Source organism: Octodon degus, unplaced genomic scaffold (genome assembly GCF_000260255.1).
Source record: "Octodon degus isolate 3935 unplaced genomic scaffold, OctDeg1.0 scaffold00025, whole genome shotgun sequence".
NCBI classification, from domain to species: domain Eukaryota; kingdom Metazoa; phylum Chordata; class Mammalia; order Rodentia; family Octodontidae; genus Octodon; species Octodon degus.
Window position 1 is genome coordinate 18517208 of NW_004524601.1, and position 20330 is coordinate 18537537.

General features: G+C 38.9%; 1 protein-coding gene and 1 pseudogene across 1 annotated transcript in view; one reads left to right on the forward strand and one right to left on the reverse strand.

Moving 5' to 3' along the window:
• Ppp1r1c (protein phosphatase 1 regulatory inhibitor subunit 1C) overlaps nucleotides 1-20330 on the reverse strand; it is a 176367-nt gene that overhangs the window by 66889 nt on the left and 89148 nt on the right. The window lies entirely within an intron of this gene.
• Nucleotides 12772-20330, forward strand: part of LOC105741830 — a 36044-nt pseudogene continuing 28485 nt past the window's right edge.

A 20330-nucleotide genomic window follows, 5' to 3' on the forward strand; every position in this document is an offset into this window, starting at 1 on the left:
CACACACACACACACACACACACACGGAGGATTATAAAAATGTTCAAGTAACCAATGGGGCAGACTTAAAGTGGCAGATGTGAGGCTGAGAGCAGAGCACGTGCCTGGGCTCTGTGACACCATGGATTTAAACGCCATGCACACACATAAAAAAGACCTAATTTCTAACATATCAGTAAATATATTAAAATCGAGTGATCTAAATGGCACAGTGGATAAAAATCAAAATAACCTAACTATACTCACATACATTATGGTAAGTTTAAAAAAAAAAAAAAACCCCAATGTCCAGTCACATGTAGTCTGACTCAATTTATAACATTAATGCATAACAAAATTATAGCAAGGGAGAGTGGGATAGTTACTGGTGGGGAACCGAGATGGTGCCCGGAAAAAGGACAGGTATGACAATAAAGGAGGGCGTAGCAAGAGGGATGTCCATTATTCAGCTCTTGGGAGGCTGTAAACAGGTGGATCACGACAAGTCTAATCTAGTAGTGAGACCCTGTAGACCCTTAATAAAATACAATAAATAAGCAAATAATAAAAATAATTTGGTTTCTCATTAAGAAAAACTACATAATACCTAACTTTGTGCATCTGACTTATTTCACTTCACATCATGGTCTTCAGGCGTGTCCATTTTTCTGTAAGTGACTCCTGTCCAGCCTGTTTTTCGGTATAGTGCTCCACTGTGTGTCAGCAGCACATTTCTTAATCCATTTATCTGCTGATGGACTTACTGGCCACTTCCATGAGGCAGCTACAATAAATTGTGCTGCTATGAGTATGGGTGTGCACGTGTCCCTGTACTGTGTTGCCTTTAACCCTTTTAGTAAGATGCATACAATGAGAATTGCTGGCAAATAGAATTAATAATTTTAGTTTTTTGAGGAACGGCCATGCTGATTTTCATAATGGTCACACTAGTTTATCTTTCCACCAAAAATATACAAGCGTTTATTTTTCTCCATAGCCTGATTTGAGGAACTCAAAAAATAGACTCCCCAAAAGAAAAAAAATGCATTTGCATCATAAGCCAGGCAATATACCACAAAAGGGAGTAAAAATTGGAGGAAACCACTGACATTTGTTTCCAAAGGTCTAATTTTTATTCTAATCTAAAAACAGATTGATTACTTTTTCATATAAATATTTATCTTGAGCTTATTTGATACTTGCATAAAAATCTCTAAGTATACATGATTTATTTTACATTATAAATCTGTTTGCCTTGATTCCAAAATAACTTCTATTTTCCCTATTCCTTTGAATTTGGAGGGATTGTCTAAAATAAAATAGATATTATTACACAAATTTTATTTACACTTCAGATGTAATGTGGTTTTTTTTAGTCCACTCTTTTGCAATATCAATTTCATTTAACTTCTACTAAATATATCATTAAAATCATCAATCCACAATTAATGCACCACAATCTTCTAAAAAATATAAGAAGCACTTTACAATTTATCATTGCATTTCACAGTTTCATACAGATGCCATAAAGTAGCCCAATCACTCCATCTAAAACACCTAATATATACATTTATCACCAAAAAAATATTGTAATGAACTCAGAGTAGGAACCAGTTTGGAGCAGTCATTATTGAGCGATCACCTTTCACTCCTATGTGCAGGATATGTAGGATTAAAGTGTATTGTCCAAGTGCTTTGTGAGTCGGCGAGATCCAGGTAGCATGTACAACCCTAAAACTCCCACATGCTTCCGCAGCAAAGTTGAAATTGAAAAATGGAAGTCACCTATGTTTAATAAGCATGGTGATACAATATTTTCTTGACATTATTTAGTGTTTAGCAATGGAAATACAGCAAGGATGATAGTGAGATTTACTTGCTAAGAAAAATCTTTTTTGGCAGAACCAGGGATTGAACTCAGGCCCTTGCGCTTGCCAGGCAAGCTCTTATTCTACTGAGCCATCTCCCTGGTCCAATGAGAAAAAGCATGCCTAAGTCTTATGAATATCATCACTACTGCCTGGATCCTTCTTCTCTGCAAATGTCCCTGAGTAAGCTGCAGTATTCCAGCTAGCACAGCGAGGGTCACTAAGGCTGACGACTCTTCGAAATGTTACTCATGAGTAAGTGTTGCAGTTTCACAGCAGTCAGCATTGAAATTTTTCTTCCTTCCAGAGGCACAAGCAATATACTTAGCCCACAAACTACTCATAAATCTGCAGCATGAACCCTCAGTCGTGCGTATATTATTTCCCCATTTCTTCTTCCAGATTGTTGAACTAACCTTTCCCATCAATTTTCTTTCAGTGTTCAGGTAAGGACAGTTTGTTTTCACATCAATCTTTTGTGTTTTGCTGGATTACGAAAGGCTTAGCTGCTGTGATTGTGCTTTTGAAAGTTGAATGTACATCCTTCTCTAAGCAAGTGTCTTTAAAACATTCAGACAGGGTACTTTTAATTCCTTTCTTTTTCAAGTTGGTCCAGAACAAGAAAATTGCTGGTATAATACAATCTGGTTGAAATTATAATCCACTGTGTTATGGGATTTACACTTAGAAAATGTATGCAACATCAAACTTAATATAGGGAGTGGGAAATTTCTATATTAAAATGTTTCCCTTTTGAACTTTCTTCTCAGCTATGCACAGGCTGTAGACTCTAGTTTACTGGAAAATGCAAGTGCTGGATCATGGTGGACTGATATGATGGAGTTAAACAAGACCAGCATTTAGGGAGACTGCGGAGGGAGTCACAGATAACTAAGCAAAACCAGCTCACAGGGTCAGCGTGGGCTGCAGAGGAAGCGAATTGGTATCTACAAGTCCACCCTGATGCAAGGTGAGCAGGTGAAATGGAGTTCTGAGGGGTAAGAACCTGTAGCAAGTTAGCAGGAGGGTGTATGTGGGTGGAGAAGCTGAATGTTCAGGCAATCAAGCGCTCACATCAGGGATCACTAAGCTAAATCAGTGGATCAGTCCATGGGGATGCTAAATTCTGAGAAGAGGACAGTCAGAAAGAGAGATTATGATGGGCAGGAAAGCAAGGGAGTGGGAACGAGGGCTTTCTTTAAGATTCAATTTTGAGATTTTTCTTAGACTAGTATGGGGCAATTCACAGCAGGCCAATGATACTGTTTATTGGAACTAGAAAAGCAAGATGAATTATAAAAAGCAGTAGAACCTGCAGAAACAAGCCAACCCAAAACCATTACAGAGATAAGATTAGACACACTCAAGAGTAAGAAACGACAGTTCCTTTATGGTCCTAGCAGAGGTCATGACAGGAAACTAGGCAAGACAGAAAAGCCTTGACAGTTGTCTGAGGCGAGAGCAATAAGGACCAAGGGGTTTGAAGCATACTAGGTGTCTCCATCATGCACCATTTAGGAAGGGAAAAAATATGACAATCTCTTAGAATCAAAGCATAAATTCCAAAACTACAAATACTGACAGACCAATAGCCAAAAGGTCTAGAATAGGTACAGAATTTAGGTAAAGTAGGTCACATTAATAGTGAACTCTGGACTTCTGTTACCATCATGTGTGATTAGATCTATCAATTTGTTCTTTACTATTTCTGTCAAGTAGGGTGAAAAGACATATATATATATATATATGGAGTTGACCTCAGGACCCTGTATTACCAGTCAGGTGCTGTGCCACTGAGCTATATCCTCAGCCCTAGACTTTTTTTTTTTTCTAATGTAAATGTTCGAGAGCCTCTACATTTTCCTCAATGCAAATATCCAGCATTCAACAAGAACTGCTAGGCACAAAAAGACAAGACTGATAACTAAGAGAGATGCAAAGCAACCTACAGTGATTCAGACTGTGAAGGGGTATGATTAATTCGTTAATCAAAATAGGGGGAAACTTAAAATACATTTCAAAAGATCATTTAAACAAAGAAATAGAATCCAGAGAGAAACAAGTTCATTGCGCAAATCTAAACTTCAGAAACAAATTAAAGGTATGTTGTGCTTAGAAGATGGAATTAAGTTAATGCAACAACAACAAAAAAAGTGAATAGAATTATTCATGCCAACTACCCTGGATGGAACAGAACAGAGAAATAAGAGACATCTGAGATGCAGCCATAATGTGTAAAATAAAGGGGGGGGGAAGCTTCAAAGGCAGAAGAGGGAGAAAATACAAGAGTAATAGTGCAGAAGTAAAATAGAGAGATAAAAAACCATCAGATGGCTGATGTAAGCAGCCTAATAAACCCCAAACAGGATGAGGAAAGCAGGGAAAAGAAAGCTGAGAAAAAAGCATAGTGCACATAATACATCATGGCAAACTCTTATTTATTTATGGATTTGGTAGAGGGCCTCACTATGCAGCTCAGACTGTAGTGATCCTTCTGTTTTCAGCCTTCCCAGCCTTGGAATTGCAGGCGTGCACCACCAGCTGGGTCTCTGTCGCCAGATTAGGGCTTGGGGCAGGGCTGGTGCAGCATGTGGTGCCAGGGATCGAACCCTGATCCCTGTGCTTGCCTAAGCAGGCGCTTAGTCCACTGAGCTATATCATTGGCCATTGTGACAAACTTTTAAAAGGTCAAAGAAAAGAGAATCTTAAGAGCATCCAATTAAAATAAAACATTATGTTCAGTGTATAAAACACAGATGGTATTGGATGACCATTCAAAGTAGTAAACTCAAAATTCCATACTCATTGAAGTTATCCTTTCCAAATGAAGGTGAAATATCAAATAATGCCTACTCTAGTAACAAAAACAGGGATTTTTTTTTTTCTAAATTTTTGGCATTTGTTAAATAAATATTTCTTTCCTTGGGTCAAAAATGGATCTGTAAACCTTTGGGCCTAGTTGCTCTTGTAAAATATTGTTGCTAATCTTTTCTGTATATCAACATAAATCCTTACTGACCCACAAGGGTTGTACTTACCACCGGGATAGTCGCTTCTCCCAAGAACTGGGAGAAAACCAGTTTCTGGGGAGGGAAATAGAGAAACAAGGCAAGTGTAAGGTAGTGTTTCACGCTATCAGGACCACGGGGCATTGCATCATTTCCTATGATTCTAATTTCTTATTGCGTGTGACTGTGACAATTCAGTTTCTGAAATATTTCAAAAAAGAGAACTTCAGAGTAAATTTAGTTGCATATGAGGTACTATGAAGAATGCTCAGATATCTTTCCTTTTTTGTTTTACCTACTTTTGCAGCAAATTTGAATAGTATGCTAAATACCTAGTGTATTTTCACCAGACTTTATTTTTAATCTTTTCTTGCCTAATTTTGTGGGAAAATATTTTTTTATTCTGCTCTGTAAAGTAGTAGTAACAGAGAAAAACAGCTAATAGTCATAGTTTCTCTTGCTCTACAGGTTAAAGCGCAAGGACATTGGTGCTATCTTTAACAGTCTTGAAAGGAATTTACCATCGAGTCTCTAAACGCAGCAGGAAATCCCAGTTATGACATCTCAGCAGAGTCTCTCTGTTTTTATACCTAACAGGTTTGAGTTAGAATCTTTTTCTGGACAAATTTATATCACATCTATTGTCTAAGATCATCTATATTAAAATAATATAAAAAGGAAACAAAGACAGAAATTTCACGGAGGGTTTTAGACTGCTAATTCAGCAACTGTGGGCCTTCAGAACTGCGTAGGATTAAATTGAACACATATGATAGAGCAATAAATTTGAAACACTTTGGAAAATGGGTACACATGGAAATAATAAGTGCACTAAATCAGACACCATGCTTAAATACTATCTGATATCTCTCACTTGGGAAAGATGAATTACAAATAAAAAGCAGAATAAAAGACAGAAGGGAGACAGAATTTTGGAGTCCAGGAGACAGGGTTGGGGTGGGGTAGGGGGGTAGGAGGGAGAGTAAAAAGGTTTAAGATGTGTCGTACGCGTGGACCAAAACCCCACAATGGACATTCGCACTACGTGTCATACACATGAACTAAAAATAATGAAAATGGGTAACTGAGATTTAGAGATCTGAGGGGATTAGATAGAAAAGAATCCAGATGTTTTATGGACTTGCACTGATGCCCTAAGAGGAAAGTAACTTTCATGCAGTATAAGCATGTACTAATGATTTTTTAAAATAAAGTGCCAACTAAGAAATCCCACACGATAAAACTTGCAGTGCACAGCTCAGCATTTCACTTTGCATTTCGATGTGTCATTGCCCTGTGCTTTTAGCAGTGTAGCAGAGAATAAGGTTGCTTAAGGTGCCAGAAGGGTCCGTCACGTGCTTCCTACACGCGGCCGCGGCCTGGAACACCCGGCATTGTTGTAGAGTAGGGCTCAGCACGGTAGGGCTGCGCGAATCTCATAAGACAGCTAAGGTGAAGCCACCCCCGGGGGCTCATCAGCCTCTGCCGGGTCAGCGCTGGCCCAAGCCTTTGTCCTGGAGGCTGTCAGGCTCTGCTGGAAGCATGGCATGGGGCCTTCAAGTTAAGCCACCAGGCAGTGGTTTCAGCTAGATTCTTTCTCTAAGCTTTTATATTTAGTTAAAACTGGGGTCTAATCTGAAACCACCAGAGTAACAGATTTATACACCCTGGGCTGAGGGATGTGGGCAAAGAACATGAACTGTAAGGTTAGCTTCCCCTCTTGGGCCAAGATTCACACAGCTGTTATTTTTCTTTCACTATTATTTAAAGCTTTCCATTTTTAATTGGTAAAAGTGGGAACACAATCCTATTATCTTGTAGATTTTTATCTCTCAGTGCCCCCAACAAAATGGCCATTTTGGGGTGGGGAAGCCATGAGAACCAGGAGCACGATACCATCTGAACAAATAGTGAAGAAAAAGGAGACAGAAAGCGCAGGTGGATCGTGTTGTTCTACTAAGTGGAGCCTCGACCACGAATTGCCTTGTGATCCCACACTACCTTTGTATTTCATAATTACTTGCACCCCTTCCAAGTATAGCAAAAGCAGAGCAGAAAAAACAGATTGGTTCAAACCTCCAGGGTCTGCTTTTCATTAGGACTCTCATTTTTTTACAAACTTAGCTTTCTTCTAAAATGTATTTTACCCTACCACACAGCCATTTGATGCAAGGGCCAAAGACAGCTGCATCATCTTTTCAGTCTCATTTTCCAGCAGTAGGTCGATGCCTGCTGCCCGCTTGGCATTTGAATTCGCCACATGCTCCAGGAAAGCCAGCCGATTCATTGAGGAGATGAAATTTCTTCTCAGATGACAGCAGTTCAAGCAACCACACATATTCCAGTAATTCTAGTTTGTTTTTTGTTTGTTTTTTTTTTAAGATCTATCTCCTTCTGAAGAAAACCACCTAGAGAACTTATATAAACCGGTTTGTGCATTAATTTCACATATAAATTTTAAAATAACTGTCAAATATTTCATGTAGGTAATGTTGGAAGATCAAGAAATAATGATTTTAATGAGCATTCAATACCTCACTCATCAGCAACTTCATTTTGATCCCTATGTTTCCCTTGAAAGTTGGGATTTGAATAGTGTCAGTTTTAGTCATTTTAAAAAAATAAAGATTCATAACTTGTATGGTAATGACAGGGAATCTTAAAGGCATTCACTTTAGAAATTATTGGTTTTTTCCCAGTAGGTTTTTTTTTTTTTTATGGAATGGCTTATTTAGCACAGTTTTTGGAGGTTTCAGTCCATGGCTTTGGAAATTAGAAATAATTAGAATTAGAATTAACAGAATAAAATTAGCTGCTTACCAATATTTTCATATCCACTCCACAGTAATATTCCCTATTTTTGCACACTGATTATTAATATTTCCAGGGACTTATTAGTTGCTTTATCACATACATTACAGTTAATGTAAAATAGTTTTTCATCTTTAGAGAAGTTGATGATACATGGGTAAACTCTTCAAATATTGCTTTATAGTTCATAAATCTGATTACTTTCTATAAATGACCAACTTTATGATCAATGCATTTCTAATTTGAATTATTACTTACAAAGTTTTGATGACTAATTTGAGGGCTATAGTTTATGGAAGATGAAGTAAAGCTACATTTAAAATTGTTTCCCATGGAGTAGAATGGCAGTTGTCACCAGAGGCGTAGCCTGGCAGACATTGGAAGATGTAGGTTAAAGTACAAGAAGTTCCAATTTTGTAAGATGAGTAACTCTTAGGAACTAAGGTGCTGACAGGGTGGTACACACCTGGAATCTCAGCTACTTAGGAGGCTGGAGGAGAAGGACCACAAACCCAAGGCTGGCCTAGGGAACTCAAGGAGAACTTTCTCAAAATACAAATTTAAAACTTTAAGTATAAAAATTGCTAAAAGGGGTTGGGTATGTATCTTGTGACGGGTCACTCGTGCAGCACATGCACCCACTGGGATTCAATCCCTAGTACCACCAAAGCAAACAAACAAAAGCCACAAAATCAAACAGATGCTACGAGCACTATGGTTCACAACATCGCATCATCTGCTGATAATTTCCTGAGAGTAGATACTTGGTACTTTTAGCACAAGGGAGGCATGAAAAGTAAGACAAGCAGTTATGTTGATGAGGACTATGCTAATTTTCTTGACCAATTATTAGTTCACTGTTAAGTATACAAACATAAATATATCACAACATTCTGTGTACCTTAAAAATGCAATAAGAATAACATTTGTTTTCACTGTATCCTTATGAAAACAAATATGAGTATTTGACAATTTTGGATATTCTCTTCCATGCTCAAACTGCTAAGTCAGACAAATACTTAATTTGCATTTTTATTTTACAACAATATTATTTGATATCTTCCATTGATGCAAAATCTCATTTCCAAATAGTTTTGCATTTTGGACTGTACAGGCAATAATCATTTTGAATTTTAACACACTTTATCCGAATGTCTTTTCTATGATTAGAACATTATAAAGTAACATAAAGCAAACCAATATTTTTGGTTTAACTAGACTTCTCTATCTCAAGAAGCAAATTTCTTTCTTTTTCCTTTTTTTTGGTTATAGATGAAAGCCATATTCATAAAATTACAGAATGCCATTCTTTGCACTAAATACACATGGGTATCCATAAAAAAGGTTGTAATATTTTTATGGCTTCATCAATCAAAAGCATGATGAGAGACCTGTGTCTCCATTGCTAACAAAGAGACAGATCAATGAACCGTAGACTCAAAATGCTTCAGCACTCAGTACAATCTTTCTATAGATTTGGAAAACAAAGAGAAAGTTAGCTCTCATCACATATGTCAGTTGGTTTTGGTTTTCAACTCTTGGTATTTCTATCTGTCCTGTAAATCTTAACCATCATACAGTTTTTCAATTTCCTTGTCTCCCATGTAGTTTTCCTAGAGATTGTTCAGTGTGTTCTAAGAAGCAATGATTATCTATAGCAGCTACATTAAAAACATCTGTTAAAAGCAAAGTACTATAATTAGATACCAGCTCAATGTACTTGGCACTAAATTCAGACAGGAAAGCAGAAAAGAACTCATATGCATATGTATGAATATACATCATAAAAGACAATCGCCTTTTATTTGCATAAGCCTCAAAACTAAAATATTTTTCCTAATGAATGCTGATATGTGAAAAAATGAACATACATATATATTTAAATGCCATTTGTAAGGATGTGACCATGCTTCCTAATATTTTAACAATTTATTGCATATACAGCATGTGCCGCATATCCTCTTAGGACTGGGATGCAATTTTCCTGGAAATCGCAAGTTCTATGGAAAGACATAGACTAAAGAAACCACCATGGTACAGTGGAATATATCCCAGATAGCATATACACCAAGAACAGCTAGCTTAGCCTTAGTAGAGACAGATTTCTTGGAGAAATAAACCCTCATGAGACTGAGGCTGAGATGACCAGCAATACTGGGTGGCCTAAGGGAAGTGGATAAACAAAGAAGTTGGGAGCAGCCAGGCTGGGGAGAGAAGATCTTTTGATTAAAAGAAACAATGACAATGTCTCTGAGATCTATGAGAGAAGACAATTATTTAGAATTTATATAAAAATTCAAATATTGGATCCAACTCAAAGAACATGAAGACATGATTGAATACTTCAGAAAAGCAGGGCTTTGAGATTATATTAACAAATTTGGAAAGTTATGGGAAACCACTGAAGGATTTTGGATAGAGAGAAGCATGATAAGCATGATTGGACTTTTCTTTTAAAAAAGATCCTTCTGCCATTTATATGGAGAAGGGATTAGAGAACTCCAACTTTGATACAGATAATTCAGTTAGGAAAGGGTTGTAACTCCAGACAATGGTGGTTTGAGCCGGGTCAGAGAGACATTCAAGAGAAAGAAGGGATGGGGCTGAGGATACAGTTCAGTGGCATAAGTGCATGCCTGGCAAGCGCAAGATCCTGAGTTTGATCCCCAGGGAGGGGGGAAAGGGGGACAGGGGGGAACTGGGACATTCACTGGATGTGGGTGAGGCTGGGGAACAGCTGACATAGGAAGGTTAAAGATTCTATTTGAGTACTTGCGGAATTGTTGATTTGGTGGTCATTATTGATTACTAAGGCAGGAAAAGTCCAGTAACAGTCACTCTTGGAGACGGAAGCACAGCTGAACATACCAATTTGAGAGTCATCAGAGTCCACAGGTCAGTGAAGCAACAGGAGAGGGGGAGAATGCTAGAGAAGTTAGAGGAAAACTAGAAAAACAGCTCATGGGTGGCACGGCAAAGCAATGGCACCAGTCATGGGAGGGACTTTGGAAGACAGGCGTGGAAGGAGACCAGGGCGTCGCCAGGGATGGGTGCTGGGAAGCAGCCTCGGTGACCTCTACGACTGAAGTCATTGTCTCTAGTGGGCGTGAATTTGTCCTGGCCCAACCACTCCATGTTTGAACAAGTGACACTTGTGTAAACTGCTTCCACATGCCTTAGGTCTTAATAGATTCTTCAGATCCTACCATATCTGGACACATAGCAAAATAGATGCTACATAAATGTTTCTCACTTTTTCATGTTCTATACTCTATTTCAACAGAACTGGCATTGTAATGGACAAATCACATACTCTTTTGCTTATTTCCTTGCTATTTTAGTTTAAAAAAAATACCTCTGAAGAGCTTCAGTACGTAATAGCCATAGTTCATTGTTTGGAGGAGGTTTGGCAGGAGTTGGTAGATATAAGATTCTTTGGAAATCAGTTCTTAGAAAATGTTGGTGGTTTAAGAAAATAATTCAGGAACAGATGGATCAAATTTATTTCCACACACATGAATTTGAATATGAAGTGGTTGACCAAATGCATTTGTATTTGTCTAAATATAACTCTGTGAATACTGAGTTGAAAAATGCTGAGTTGTCTGTTCTCTTGCTTTCCTAATATTTGCCTGTTATACTTTATTAGGTTTTTTTTTTTCCTTGTGATTCGTTGCTTGGAGTTGCACATATAGTTTTAAGGTTAAGGAGAAAGTTTTAAAAATAAATCCCATTGCTTCCGTTTTCTCCTGGATTGCTTATTGTAAAAGATGCTGCAGAAGCCCAGCTGAATTCAGTCATATCTCAGGTGAACAAGGCCAGAAAAATGGCTATTCTCCCCCCTCCTTTTAAGCTAATGCCCCCAGCTGCTGCAGTACTCTTTCTTATGACTTGGTTTTCATAACCTCTCTAAAAAGCAAGAGGGGCCGGGGAAATGGCTCAGTAGAATAAGCGCTTGCCTGGCAAGCGCAAAGGTCTGAGTTCAATCCCCGGTTCCACAATAAATAAATAAATAAATAAATAAATAAATAAATGAAAAATAAAAATAAATAAATAAAAAGCAAGGGAGAGAACTAGGCAGAGCATTCCAGGTCAGAAGGTAAGACATCTTGGCTTTGTTACTGTAGCAAAGGGCAATGTGCTTCCATTTACTGCACCCGGTAACCCCTCCTGCATCTTTCTCCTGGCTGGCTGTGGAGCTAAATGCTCGACACAGTGGAGCCTGCATTCATAGCAGAAATCTTGACAAAGAATCTTTCCTCCTACCTTGTTTTACTCATTCTGACTCTCAGGAATGACATCCCAGATAAACTACTTCGGTCAAAATCCTTTTCTCAGGTTCTACATTCCAGAGATTACAAACCAACTTTACACTTCATTTGAAAGGTAGAGCGGGACACATTTGAATTTAGTGAATCAGCAGGAAGAAGTACTTATTCTTATTTTTCCAGTAAGACTTCAGAAAATTTGTAGAGGAAAAAAAGGATTCAGACTTTTTTCTCTAGTGTGACAAATACTTCTTGGTGACTGTGCCTACATAGTCTAAATGTCACAATTGAGCATGAATAAAATGTGCTTGCCTTAGCATGTGCTATCAGATAAGTGGAAAAAAGGGATTTCACATATATGGAAAAACATCACCGACCTAGACTGCTGGAATTGTACAGAATAATTGGAAACATGAGCTACAAATGCATATGAAATAATCATACAGCATATCACAGTAATGCACTAAAAAATAAACTCCAAGGACAATAAATCTGCCAAAGACAGAAAAAATCTAGTTAGATGTTATAATTGGATGGCGGGCATAATATCATACAAGGTTTGTCTGGCAGAATGAAGGACAACTGTATTAATGAAAGAAAAAAATAATGTTACATGACCAATTTGGTCTTTTATGAAAATATTGTTCTTTTCCTTAACCCCTTTTACTATGTTTTGTTGGCTGATACTAAACATATCTACATAGGGAATGTTCCTAATTAAAGAACCTCGTCGAGCTCTGGTGGCAGGAGGGTCGGCAGCGGTGGAGCTGCGCAGTGCCGCGGGGCTCCCGTGCGCCTCGACTCGCAGCTTCTGCACGTGCCCGCTGCGCTGCCAAGATGCCCGAGAGGAAGGTCAGCGCGGCCGAAGGGGCGGCGAAGGAGGAGCCCAAGAGGAGATGGCGAGGTTGTCAGCTAAGGAAACGAAGCCAGGAAAAGGCTGCGGGAATGGATAAATCTTCGGACAAAAAGGTGCAAGCAAAAGGGAAAAGGGGAGCCGAGGGAAGACAGGCTGAAGTGGCTGATCAAGAAACCAAGGAAGATGTACCTGCAGAAAGTGGAGAAACTAAAAATGAGGAGAGTGCCGCTTCTGACGGAGCAGAAGAGGAAGAAGCCCAGTCTGATTACTCACACACCGTGTCTTGTCACCCCTTCTTGTACAATCCAGAGGAATACTTTTATCAACTCTTTTATAAATGCAAGTTTTTTAGTAGCTCTAGAAACATTTTTAAAAAGGAGGGAATCCCACCTCATCGCATTTTTTAAGTGTAAATAATTTTTTTAGAGGTGAAATCATTCTTTGGTTGTTTATTTTTTAGTACAACCAGAAATAGTGGGATATTGAATTATGGCAGGCTTTGACCGTCTTGGGTGTCAGCTTAACATTCCATAGGTGGGGGTTAGTTTTATATCCTGCAACACAAAGCATACTAAATGGCAATTTGGAATTACAGTCCTGCATTTAATATGTCTTGGATACTTTAAATGACTTCTATTCCCATGTTTTTAGTAGAATTGTTTTCTAAAGAGAACTACATCCTAATTGTTGCCCTGTCAGAATTGTGTGCACTCTGTAACATCTTTGGTAGTGGTAGTCCTGTTTGCCTCATTTTGTTAATGTGCTGTGAAAGATCACAAATTTGAATATGTAGTGTATGTGATACAAAATTGTGAATTGATGGGACTTAAGTAACATTTTGTCAGCATTTGAAAATACTTGTACTTAATCCTCTTACAGAAAATTTGCCTCTAAATTTGAAGCTGGAAAGTCACTGGAACAACTGAAAAACAATATATGGCTTTTTTTGGTATGTGTGTTAAGAATTATGTACAAAGTGAATCATGTGTACTGAGCCTCAACACAACCAATGAAATCTCAAATATTGAAGAAAAAAAAGAACATTGTGAAATTTTTTATAGAACAACGGTGATTGACATTCTATTTTTAGAAATGTTGGAGAACCTTAAATAAAAGTAGCTGTTTTCCTTTTTAAATCTTTGTCACTATAGCACTATTTAAATATTGGACATGTGCTGCAAACATTGAAAAATACATCCCAAACTCTGAACTTGGGAGAAGACTGAACAGCCCAATCCAGGGAAGTTGGGACACCTCAACAAGGGCACTGGTGCTGGCAACAGCATTTGCTGGTCACCTTGGGCATACTTTCCCTCAGATTTGATGAATTAACCCAAGACACCAACATAAGGAATTTGAGTCAGGCCAGCAATTCGGTCACATGTGCAGTCCTGGAAAAATATTTATTCTTCATAGAAATAGAAAAGGAGGTCCATCCTCATCTGAACAGGGAAGTACATTTTCAACATTATGAACAAAAGAAAACAATTAGAATTGTGTGGGAGAATTTAGGAACACCTCGAAAACTCAAAGCTAGAATTTTTCCGTGTGTCTTAGCAAAGTGTTTTTCAGTATCAAATTAAACAGCTGCAATTACAGGCAGTAAGTTCAGAACTCTGAAGACAATCCATTGTAAAGTCTAGCCCTTAGGAAACTGCTTTCAGCTCTGTGCTAAAAGTTGCCCATGTGGGGCCTCTGCTCCTAATCTTGGTACTCCAAGTCAGTGAGCTGGAGAGGCCGACTCACAGAGCTTAGCCCTGCATTCCAGATGAAGGTGGAGCACATCTCTGTGAAGGTTACAAGGCCTTCAAATGCCACCCAGGTCCAACACACACAGGCAATTAATTTATCCTTTTAAACATGTCCTTTAGATCCCAGACATGCATCCTTTAAATCCCAGCATTTGATTCACCTAAACTCTTTTTTTCTTCTTTGTGTACTTCAACCTTAATTATTGGGTCTGAACGCCCTGTAGGACCTTTTCTACAATACAAAAAATAAAAAATAAAAATAAATAAACAAAACATTTCAATTGCCTGAATGTATTATTTTCTAGCCTGAAATGATTGTATCTTAAAATGTTGCCAACTATTTTGTTCATAAATAAGATTTCAGCATCCCTTGATCAATTAATGTAGTAATCTAATAAAGAGAAGAAATAAAATTGTACATAGATTATTAGCTTTCAATGAACCTAACCTTATACCTAAAAGTCAACATTTAATGCTGGGCATAGTGGTGCCTGCTTGTAATTCCAGCACTCAGGAGGCTGAGGCAGGAGAATTGTGAGTTTGAGACCAGCCTGGGCTAAAGTGAGCTCAAGGCCAGCCTGAACTGCGTAGTGAGACCCTGTCTCAGAAAAAAAACTTTTTATCTTGGAAAAAAAAGGAAGAAAGAAAAGAAAGAAGTCAACATTTAAAATTATTTGAATGTTGCTTAAATTAAATTAAAATTTAAATAAATTTAAAAAATAAAAATAAATTTAAAATTGACATTTTGCTTAAATTAAGGTTTTAATAACAGTCACAGTCTCTAAATTACAATGCTTTCTTGGTTTATAAACATTAAGATTTCTACAGGCTTCAGGTATTTATTTTACTTGTATATTTAACTTTTGATATTAATTTCTCTTTGATTATGATTCCTTGTTCTTTTTCTTTATTACCTTGTAATACATTTTTTATTAGCCTGGAAACAAAAAGGCCTTTTTTTTTTTTTTCTTTTCTTTTCTTCACTGAACTCAGCTTCACATTTCTTTTCATAATGTTCACCATATATATTCACTTGCAGGAGGATTGGCCTTGTAGAAAAGTGTGGAAAAGATGTGTAAGTGGAAGACTTCGACAATTTTCATTGCTTGTTTTTAAGCTAGAATTATAGTACCTTAAAGCTGGGGGCCTTTCCTACGTGGTAATAGGTTGTCCTAAAGCCGTGGATGCTTTATTGTATTTCATTTTCAAGCTCCTATTTGTTCTGATATTTAATCTCTTTACTACAATTCTCACAAACCCACACCTCTTTGCACCTCCTGGGTGGTTCTATGTTTCTTCTTTCATCTTTGTGTTGTTTCTGAAAACTGAATGCAGAGTTTTACTAAAACATGATGATATAATAGGATAGGATAAGAATGCTGGCATCTTGGAGAGCTTATCTTGAAATGCAATTTATAAATGATCACTACTTATATAATTATCACTTAGTAATATGGAGATGTAACATTTAGATTGATAGAGAAGGAATATTTTTATTTATCTTATTTATTTTCTTGTATTTTAGGGAAGGATCTGCAGGGTGTTCACGGTCTCACTACTAGATTGGGCTTCTAGTGATCCGCCTGTTTACAGCTGCCCAAGATCTGGGATTACAGATGTGTGCCACCATGCCCAGTCTCATTCACCAACTCAGCATGCCCCCAGGGCGGGGCCAGCACGGCAGGCTTGGGGATTGAACCCCTGGACCCTGGGTCTGCTTGCAGGTACTTTAATCTGCTGAGCTATTTTATATACTATTTTCTATGCCAAATATTTAGTGTAAGTTATAATCATTACACTGACTTTGTTTCCAACAAATTTAGAATTATGAAATGTTTAGAAAAGGATTCATAGCAAAGAGAGCATCTTCCAGATTATTATGTTTTAATTAATTATTTTTATTATCTAAATACTAAAAACTCAGTCTACACAAAGAAGCAGAATTAAGTATGACTAATTTCACATTCAAAATCTCAGCAAATTTTAAATATACTTATATTTAAAAGTGAGCAGTAAATAATAATAGCAATAATCTAGCAACTACTCTTTTAATGGATTTGGTACAGGGTCTCACTGTGCAGCTTGGACTCATAGTGGTCCTCTTGCTTTCAGCTTCCCCACTGCTGGGATTACAGGCATACACCACCATGCCAGGTCTTCGTGGCCGGCTCACTGTACCCAGGGCACAGCTGGTGCAGCATGTGGTGCTGGGGATCAAACCCTAGACCCCGCACTTGCCTAAGCAGGTGCTTAGTCCACTGAGCTATCCCACCGGCCCATCAACTACCTTTTATCAGTACTTCCTTTGCAGCAGGACACTGCTAAGCATTTTGACATTTTTTACCCTATGTAGTCTTTTCAGAAACACTGCTAGGTACTTATCCTTCTCTCCAATTTACAGGAAATTAAAGAAGCAAATAAAACAGTGAGTGGTAAACTCAGAGACTGAAGCCAGTCAGGGTCAACTAAGTCTCCAGCAGGAAAATCTGTTTACGTAGTGCCCCAAAGGGGCAGGGAGCTCTCATGCCACCTGATGAATTCAAGCACGACTTAGATCCCAAACTTCTCATTCTGCTTCCTGAGTAGACTTGTTTTGGAGACTCTTGTTTTCTCCCCCACCCCTGAGTCACAGTCCTGGTGTGTGAATAAGCAAAAGGAAAAAGAGTACCCATGAATGAATACAGCTCGGGGCTCTGTACTAAGATCATTCTGGGATTAGTGAAAAACCAATTAAGCCTTTTTCCTGCCCTCTAGCATATTTAGAATTGGCAGCAGGAATGCTGAGATGTAGTCTACGTAGAAAAGTAATGCATATAATTCCTCAGAAGCATTTTTATTATTAAGCCATGTATGCATATGACTAATCAAAAGCTTGGTCTTTGAAAAATACGAATAAGTAAAAGAGTTACTAAGAACAGATGAAACGTTATGACAAAATTATTTACTTAGGACTTAAATTTATGACCTAGCTTTGTGTACTGCACTTTCTCAGTGCCACTAATGCCCCAAGCATGAGATGTTCTGACGAACGAAGACCCCAGACTCACATTCAAACTGCTGAGCTCTTTAACACGGATGCGGACATGGGTCTGCCACCACTTCACCTTCCTTTGCAAAGCATTTACCAAGGAGCATCAAGGTGCCATACACGCGCCAGATGCCTGGATACAAACTGAAACGAAGCGCCACACTTTTCCTTAATCAGGGCCAGAATGGTAATGATTAGACCATATCATGATAACTTCCCTGCTAATCCCATATGCAAAACACAGTTCAAGCCAAAAACCTCCGCCTGAGCCTAATGTACTCCAGCAGCCCGTGGTAAGTGGTATGAATATTTGCCGATGCTGGTGTGTGAGCCTTTCATGTTCTTTACCTACAAAATCCTGATTGCTTTTGAAGAACTCCATTTTTCTTCTTTGGATACCTTTAGAAAGGCTGCAGTTGCTCTCCAGAGCCACGTTAACCCCATGCGTTCATGACTATTCCCAAGCCTGTGATGTCTTACGTCCTTCCACCTTTAACCTAAATTGGACAGAATTGGTTTCTATTGCTTATGACAAAGGCATTCTAGAACACACGAATGAGCTGTCAGGCCTGCCCTGCCCCCAAGAGCTCAGCTTTTACTTGGAGCAGCAACAAAATTTAACACGCCCACTGCTTCACCTCCCAACGCAGTCTCTGCCCATCCGCTCTCCAGCCCTGCTGGCCTCCTTTCAGTCCCTTGAAGCCATCATTCTCTTCCCAACAATCAGCGCCCATTCTTACTGACAATTTGAAACTCCGCCCAGCGTATCTCCCTCGTGTTCCACTTCACGTATCAGTTTCTCAGAGAGGCTGTCTTTGCCTTCCTGGAACGGGCTGTGTCTATGTTGCAGTGAACTCCAGTGACAATTTTAATCCTCCTCACAGCATTTATCATGATTACTGTCAACGAGCCATTTCTATATGATTGATTTGACATTTGTCTTCCCCTCCTAAAGAAACACTCTCGATGAAGAGATTTGGCCTCTCCCTCAAGTACAACAATTTCTTAGGCATAGGAGGCACTCAAAATATTTTACTGAATGAATTAGTAAGTGAATGTATGATGATTGTTGTGGTTTGTATTTGTCCCACCAAAGCCTCATGAAGTCATTGAGGCTCAGTTCTACAGTTTGTGATTAATTCATGAGCAAAGACTGGGATTGTGGGCCTGAGTACTGCTGGGATTATGTATGTGAATGCTTCACCCAGCCTGGGATGGACAGCCTGAATGCAACTTAAGGGAGACAGACTTGTTCTCTGTTGCCAATTCTTGCTGTTACTTCTCCTTTTTGCTCTGGCTGTTTTTGCTGTCTTCCACTACCATGAAAGTTGCCCTCTACCATGTGCCGCTCTGCCTCAGAGCCAGCCAAGTATGTACTGAAACCTCCACTAACTGTGAGCTAAATAAACCTTTCCTTCCTTCATTTTGAGTGTCGGGTATTTGTCCCAGCAAGGAGCGAAGAATAACTGAAACAATGATGTATTCATAAACTCCAACGACACCTGCTAAAGATATATATTCTAGGAAGGGGTTCTAAAAGGCCTCCTGATTCTAAATTTTCATCTTAACAAAGAAAAAGGGGCCACAAAGACCAGAAAATCTTTTAGGACGAGGTAACAGCATGCATAGGACATATCTATAAAGCACTGTGATGTGTCCAGGTCCCTAGAAGCAGTCCAGAATGATATAAGCAGATGGGAGAAAGAGCAAGTCATCATGAGCCCCAGTATCATACCAATGAGCCTGGGCTTTTTCCTGAACTTCTTAGAATTTCTCAAGTTATTATTATTATTTTTTAATATAGGTTTGGCATGGCCAGGTGTGTATCTTAGGAATATCACTTTGGGAAAGTGAGATAAACCAAAAGGTGGCCGGTGAGTCAGAGAGTGTTTATTGTAAGAGGTTAGTGATGGACATGGCCTTGAGGCCAGCAGGGGTGGCCTTGGAGCTACAGGAGACACTAGAACAATATCTGCAAGACAAAGCTGGCAGTAAATGGGGATGCACTGGGTGTTGAAGAATACATGACAAGGAGCAGAGTGGAGGATAAGCCGGATGATACAGTCACTCTGAGCGAAGTCAAGCGTGACATCCACGCGAAGGTCCAGGTAAATTTTAAACATGGACGCCTGGAGACCAAAGTCATCAGCCAATGATCATCAGTTTCCACCATCAGATCTGATAAAATCAAGAAAGTGTGAAACATGTTCAAGGCACAGGTCCTGGATCAGTGCTGATGTGGTAGGAAAGTTAGGACCAGAGTAAAAAGGCCTGGAAGGGAAGGGAGGAGGGAGCGAGGGAGGGAGGGCAAGAGCTGCGAAAACACTGGTGTATTTAAGGGTCAACGGCTTGAAACAATCACTAGATGTAGAGACAACTGGATAAATGATAACTTTTTTTAAAAGCATATGGAGTAAATGACTGTGATCAGGATAAAGTCAGAGTGCAGCAAGCTAGGAAGAAATAAGACAAAGAATTCACAACAGCCTCCCGCAAGAGTCTTTCTGAGGGTCAAGGGACTAGGTGATGCCCAGAAAGCGCAAAGTTTTGTTTTTAAGAGGCTGCTGATAAGGAGAGAGTGTTGCTGTTTACTGTGCATCTAATGCGCTTACTGTTATCCAGGTCATTTGAACCCTTATACTAATCATAGCATTTCCAGCATTTTGTCAGGTGAGAAAGCTGAGGCACTGGCTGTGCAGACTCAGCCAAACTCTGCAGGTGTCAGGACAGACAGCCAGATCCCAAGGCCACTGTTCCTTGG